Source organism: Molossus molossus, unplaced genomic scaffold (assembly GCF_014108415.1).
Source record: "Molossus molossus isolate mMolMol1 unplaced genomic scaffold, mMolMol1.p scaffold_m16_p_11, whole genome shotgun sequence".
Taxonomy (NCBI): domain Eukaryota; kingdom Metazoa; phylum Chordata; class Mammalia; order Chiroptera; family Molossidae; genus Molossus; species Molossus molossus.
This window is the reverse complement of record NW_023425346.1, coordinates 81,689,985-81,697,050: the sequence shown is the minus strand read 5'-3', so window position 1 is coordinate 81,697,050 and position 7,066 is coordinate 81,689,985.

Below are 7,066 nucleotides of genomic sequence, written 5' to 3'. Positions count from 1 at the left end.
CGTCGATGAGGGGCTCTGGCATTCCAAGGATGGGGACTAATGACCACAGAATCTCAAAAAATGGGTTCAGGGTTCAACTCACCTATATGCAGTAAATGCGTAACCAATGAGGAGGTCTGAATAGTCTAAATAAGGGAGAGGGTCTGGTTTCAGGCAGGCCCCACTGGGAGTAGCAGAGTTGACCAAAACAAGTACAAGTAGTCAATGTCACTGACATGTCCAACAAATAAGCCCAATTTCAACAGCGCAGGACCTAAAATCCTGTGGTCTTGGGCAAGAGATGCCTGGAAGAGGAAGTCGGGATCCACCCGACACCACAACTTCCTGAAGAGTGAGGAAATGTTTGGAAAATTGTCAGCATTATCTCAGAAGGTGAGCACACAGATTATGCAGAATTTCTACCTTCCCCAGCTTGGCAATAATACAAAAATGTGGTCGGTTCCCTTCACTCCAAGTAACTCACACCAGATGCTGATGCCCTTAGCCTCTTCCACAGCTACAGTTCCCAAAATCATTTCTTTCCAGAGGTCAGGCATATGGAGCTCATTAAGCCCCATACGCCAACATTTTGACTGTGTAAAACTTTATGTTTGCAGTGCAATTTAATGTTGAATTTGATTTACAAAGCACTGTGTATTTTTAGTCCTGGGGTGACAGGCTACTCCTCTATGAGCTTAAGACTTAGTCTGAAGCAATAAGAAGAACCGTAGACCGGAAGCTGGAATTGAAAATCTGAGCTTATGCTAATCATTGGTAAAGAAGGAAGAGCTTCATGTCTTAGAAGTCTATCTGACCATGTTGTTGTACAGATGAGGAAACCCAGATCCAGAGAAGTTAAATGAGAGACTAGAACCTGGATCTCCTGATGCTCAGTCCAATGACCTTTCTTCTTTACTCTTTCTACCTAAAGTTCAAAATACAAAGTAGAAAAAAGAGGTAGGAGCCTTTCTCATTCATGATGAAATTCATTCAAAAGTGAAGAAAAAATTATCCATGTATAACGCATTAGTACCTTTATCACCTAGCATAAAAATGAGAGAAAAATTGATGGCATTTGTTTGAAAATTACTTGCTTTCTGTTTGATTAGCATGAAGTTATGTAATATATCATATATGGCTCTGGAATCGGATCTGAAAGATTACGTAACTTGCTCAAAATTATGTGGTTGGTAAGGCTAAGTCTGAGTTCCTTCATCTATGAATGGTCATAATAATATATACCTTAAAGTTGAAGTGTTAACCATTGAGAAAAGTGCTTAAAAGATAGTGGCTATTATCATATTTTATATATTTGGGTTTGGGCTTAAAATAATTTCCCTGGGAGACTCACTATATATTTATTCCCATGATGATGTCATTGTTCAAAATATTTGGTGCATTTTTCTTTTGGAACTGCCTTCAGAACTAGTATTTACATTTTAGGAGAAAATTATCCCTTTATGCTTATATTTTGGCCAAAAAGAGTATAGCTCAATGTTATCAATTTCACCAGCATTAGCTATGAAACCCTTTTAATGTGTGAAAACCCGAGACAAAGATAAAGTTTTGTCATGACTGTGGATATTTAAAAGAATTCGCTTCCTCAAGTGGAGGGGACACATTTTCTGCTTGCTGGGTCAGGCCCAGAATCCTTGGGAAAGTCCTAAGTCACAGAACCAAACCCTGTTGAGAAGACAGAAAACGGGGATGTTGCTGACGCAAGTTCAGCCCTTGGGAAGCTAGAATTTTCTGGAACTCTTGAGAGAGAAATACTGCCTCTCAGGAACAATGACATGTGGATTTTCACAAGCAGGGAAGATCATCGTAGTTCTGGTAATGATTAATTCTCATTCTGTGGGAGGGCCAGAAGGAGGAAGCTTGTGAGAGCCCTAAGCACTCATGACCTTGAACACAAACAGCCTGTGCTAAACCTAAGAACACCTGGCCCACTCCTAGCCCATCCTTACCCAGGGTTAGCTTATCCCCCTCCACTCCCCTGGCCCCAAAGTCTCACACTCACACACACACACACACTTACAGAACAGACTCCCTGCCTCTGAAATTGTCTGCAATTTGTGCCTCAAACATTTTCATTCTTCATGTTGTTATTATAACCCTATCATTACAATGCTGGTTAATCATAAACAAAACAATAAACAATGAAAAACCTTTCCCTGGTGCGTATAAATAATTGCAGATGAATACATCTTGTTTGGGGCCCTCACCGTGTAACTTGATATGCCATTATAAACAGTATTAGGGGATGTTTATTGCAAGAGATGATTTTTCTAATTGTAATGCTTACTCCCCTCAGATTCCAGCCTCATCCTGAAGGCCAAACAAAGTCACCTAGAGGGAGTTGCAGCGCTTGCCTGCAGTTTATGGAAAAAGTGTCCATTCTCCTTGGTAATAACCCTAAAATGAAAATGAGAAACCGAGCAGAAGGAGGGGTTGTTTCCTTAACCAGAAGCGAAAAGAGGGGAAACACCACACAGGATATGGATTCTAGAGTGAGCCTGGCTGCTGGGGTAGAGGAGCAAGGAAAAGAAGTCCCGGGTTCCTCTTAAATTTACACGCACGTGGGAGGCCTTTACAGGTGAAACCGGCCTGCCATGCGGGCCAGGTCAGCGGAGACCTCTCAGGCATATACCGGAACATTTGGAGCCTCACTTGGCTGTCAGAATAGCCTCATTTCCAGGTATTAAAAGTTCATCTACTGACCTCTTCTCAGGGCATTAATCTCTCACCCAGTTTGAGGTTCTCTTCTCCAAGCTCAGCAATGAGCAGCAGTCTCTTCTTTGGCTGTTTGTCTACCTTGATCTTGTCACTCCTCCTGCCCCACTCCCTGTGCTGCCTCTGGTCCTGCGGGGCCAGGATGGAGATGGAGGACAAAGGGTACAGGGACAAGGTCTATTCGCCGGTGACCTGTATTCTGTGATGATGCCTTTCGGGTATTAGATGCACAACACTGGCTCCTCCTCACGTGAGGGACCTCTGGGGGTTCTTAAGAGACACCCAACCACGCACCCCACCCCCTTTCTACTGGCTGCAGCTCTGACACCAGTGTCTCTGCCCTGCCCCCCTCTCCCCCCGCCACTCTCAGGCTGCCTGAGATGACCGCACACAGCCTCTTTTTGTGGGTTTGGCAGGAGGAGCTCCTCTAGGGCTGTCCTGTTCAGGATGGCTCAAGCCTGCCACCTTCTTTGGCATCCATTTCATCCATGGGAGACATTATGCACCCGTGCCCTCCCTCTCCCTGGCAAAACCTAGGCTCCTGAAGCCCTCTCGCCAGGCCCTCTGATAGCTCTGCCATCAGAGGCAGCTCCAGGCAGCCTCCTGCCTTTGGGCTCTTCCACGTGAGACTCAGGGTCCTGTCTCCAGGCCCCAGTGTGCAATGGGCTCACAGGAAGCTCTTGAAAGGCTTCTGAGTGTCACTCTATGAATCACGGTTCCACCTCACTGTGTGAACAATGTGTCCCAGCCAGCAGACACCCCCGGTCCCAGGCATGGGGGCCATCCCCTGCCCTTCCTCTCCATACACTGCGCTCCCGGTATGGCAGGTGGCTCTAGCTAGGATTACGAATCACGTTTCTCTTGAGACTGTATCAGCCTTTTATTTAACTAAAAACGTCAAGCATAACATCTTTCTCTGTCATCATTTTAGGAAATCTATGGAGATAAATTTATGATTTCATATCTATAGCACATTATGCATGAAATTTTAAGGTTAATTTGAATATATAATTCTCGCACATACAAGTTTATACTCATATACAATATTTCCACAATACTCAAGTCAAAGATGGTGTGTACCTACATACATATATATACATATATATAGTAAAATTCATCTCTGATTAATTAATCCTGAAAATGTTGTCAGCTACACATAATATATGGGACCTAATATAGTCATACATTCTTATGAAATGGATGAGCAGGTGGATGGATGGATAGAAGGAGGGATGAAATATGTTTAAAGCACCAGATCTAGGAAGGGGGGCGGGAATTAGAGATGGATTTAGTTTCTTGTTCAATATAATAATTGTGACCTTGGAAAATGTCATTCAAGCTCTTAGTGTCTCCATTTCCTCATCTGTATAATTGTGACCTTGGAAAATGTCATTCAAGCTCTTAGTGTCTCCATTTCCTCATCTGTATAATTGTGACCTTGGAAAATGTCATTCAACCTCTTAGTGTCTCCATTTCCTCATCTGTAAATAGATCTAATCATCACAAAGACCCCATGTGAGCATCAGATGAGATCATCTTGGGAGCTCTACCTCTGCCCGTAGTGGAAAGGTGTCAGTGGGATGGGGGCAGAGGCTCCGCCACTCTGCTGCTGCCTGGAAGAATTTCCACCTTTTTGTGACTCACTTTTACTACCTGCAAAATGAACATTAAAAGACTTCTCTCCAGCTTTCCTTGGAAAGTAATATATATAGGGCATTTAGGAGACCCGTTGATTTCCAGGCCCAGCAAACCTAACCAGCTGTACAACCATGAACCAGTCATGAAAATCTCTGTGCTACAATTCTCTCACTGTTTAAAAGGATGATGATGATTACTTCATGGGGTGTTTGTGAGAACCAAATGTCTTAAAGTAGGACGCTGCCTAATACATAGATAACAGTGCTCAGACTAGATACAATGATTAGAGTCAACAGTGTCCTGTGAGTTTCCAGGGAAAAATATCATGGGGTTACCTCTCCCTTTATTGCTTAGATTCAGTCATTTCTGAATAAGCTTAGTTGCTATGGTTACCTCCAAAGACACCACATTTGAAAATGTGTTGGGAGATGGGGATTGATGGCAGAAGGCTTCAGCAGAGGACACAAAGCAACTTAAGCAACTGAGACATTTTAATGCATGCGAACTCTTTCCCTTGGAAACCAAAGTCACATTTTGCCAAAATGGAAATGAACTCAGGACATGGAGTGTTCAGAAGTTCTTCTTCTGGCCAGCCTCCTTCCCCCATCACCAGGACCTCAAAGACAGGTATACCTGGCCGGGAACCAGCTCCCGAGCATCTCAGTTTCCTGCCGCAGGAGGATCTGGCAGTCTGAGGGGTGTTGGTTGCCAGACAGAATTCATCAGATTCACTTCCCAGATGCTATCGCTTCTGATGCCGAAAGAAAAATAGGTTGCCCAGAAATTGAGGTTGGAAAGGACGCATGTCGTTGAGAAATGCACAGTGACACACAAAGCAACACAGGGCTATTCTTGTTAAATTCATTAACATATGTATTTGAATATTCCAGGGGTCCTTACTTCCCTCATATCCCATACTCAGTCCCTGGAGGGACGAGCACGAACATCTCAGGCTAAACTGTCCCACACAGCAGTGTTGTAAATGGTATTCGATCTGTCAAAATCAGTCATGGCTCCAACAGCGAATGAATAAGAGTTGGCCTGAACCCGCTTCCTGTTTCCAGCTACAGCAAACCCAATACCCGATGGGGCCTCACGGGCAAGAGTATTGTATACTCAGTCGTACTCAAAAGACTCTTTCTTCCTGGTCACTTTTTCCCAGACATCCCAGGGAGCTGTCCTGTTCTTATTTGAAATTCAAACCAGAGGGAAGTCACCTCTAAAACTACTGGTTTCCCCTTGTATTTTCACGATGATGCAGCGCCACCTAGGGGAGGTTTGCATTCATTTCTCACTATTTCCACTATAAAATTCCTCTTAAAATAGTTCAGTGCCTCACCAAAAAACAACCACCTCCCTATATCTCATGAGAAAGGTACAGAAGCTTCTCTGCACACACTTTTCAAGATTCACTTACAGACTTACTTCAACTGAAAACCCTGGTCGATTCACTATCACACAGTGACCGCTGCCAAGGGTGGTGGTTCACATTCACAATCACCATGGAGATGTTGCTTCCTTATTACAAGAACTACCAATTATTAAGTATCTACTACATAGTAGGCATATATAACTATTTCTAATATACACAATAGTCCTTCAAATTGGGTATTAGTATCCCTGTTTTACAGATGAAAAGACCAAAGCTCTGAAATGTTGAGACTTACCCAAGATCTCTGCTGAGGGCTGTCTTCGTTTTTCTGCTATAAAATGCTCTCTTTCTTTGCCCTATGTTGTGCTTATATAGACATGAAGCTGCTCATTTTAATGACTATAAAGCAGAACATTCAGACAAGTATTGTCTTTCAAAGAAGTCACTTTGAAGCCCATACTGGTCATTCCAAGGACTGATGGGAACTTCCTGCAGGGCTCTCTCCCTTAGACACATGTTACATTTTTAACGAAAATAGGCTGGAGAGATCATGACGTCAAGCAATGTAATTTTTTAGGCCCCTTGTCTGTGGATTTTGATTCCGTATATCTGGGACAGGGTCAGGAACTTGTAGTTTCATCAAGTACTGAAGGGATGCTAATCACCAGGAGAGTTTTAGAAATACTGGTGTAATGATGCACATGTGATCATGGGGGTCAGAAGGACTTAGGTTTCATATCTAGCTCTTTTTTTCTAACTGTGCAACACTAGGGAAGTCATTTAATGCCTCTGAATATGTTTCCTCCTCTATGAAATGAATATTAATACTTATTAATAGCTGCCAAACAGGGTTGTGGCAAGGACTGAGCGAGAGTATGGTGTGAAATGCTAGCAAGTGCGTGGCATACTAGGCACTTAATAAATGGTCATTGCTATTGTTACTTAATCATTCACTCAGTTCATCAGATATGTCCTAATTTGCCTTTTTTTTTTTTTTTTTTTTGCTATTTCTACAAATTAAACACACAGTGAAAGGATCTGAGGATACATAAATGTACTATAGTAATATACTTATTAAAAACAAATAAAGATTCTTAGGAGAAGAGATGATAGATAATACACAAATAGATGAATACAGAGATACAATCTTTAAGATAAGAAAATGTTCTAGGAATGAGAAAACCAACATTTAAAACAGTTTGACAGTTAGGAGAATAACAAACAAACAAAAAAGACACCCAACACATTGACTGGAAAGGGGGAAGCAACCCAAACATCCCCGGACAAATGAATGAATAAAAAATGTGGTCTATACATACAATAAGGTATTCTTCAGCCTTAGAA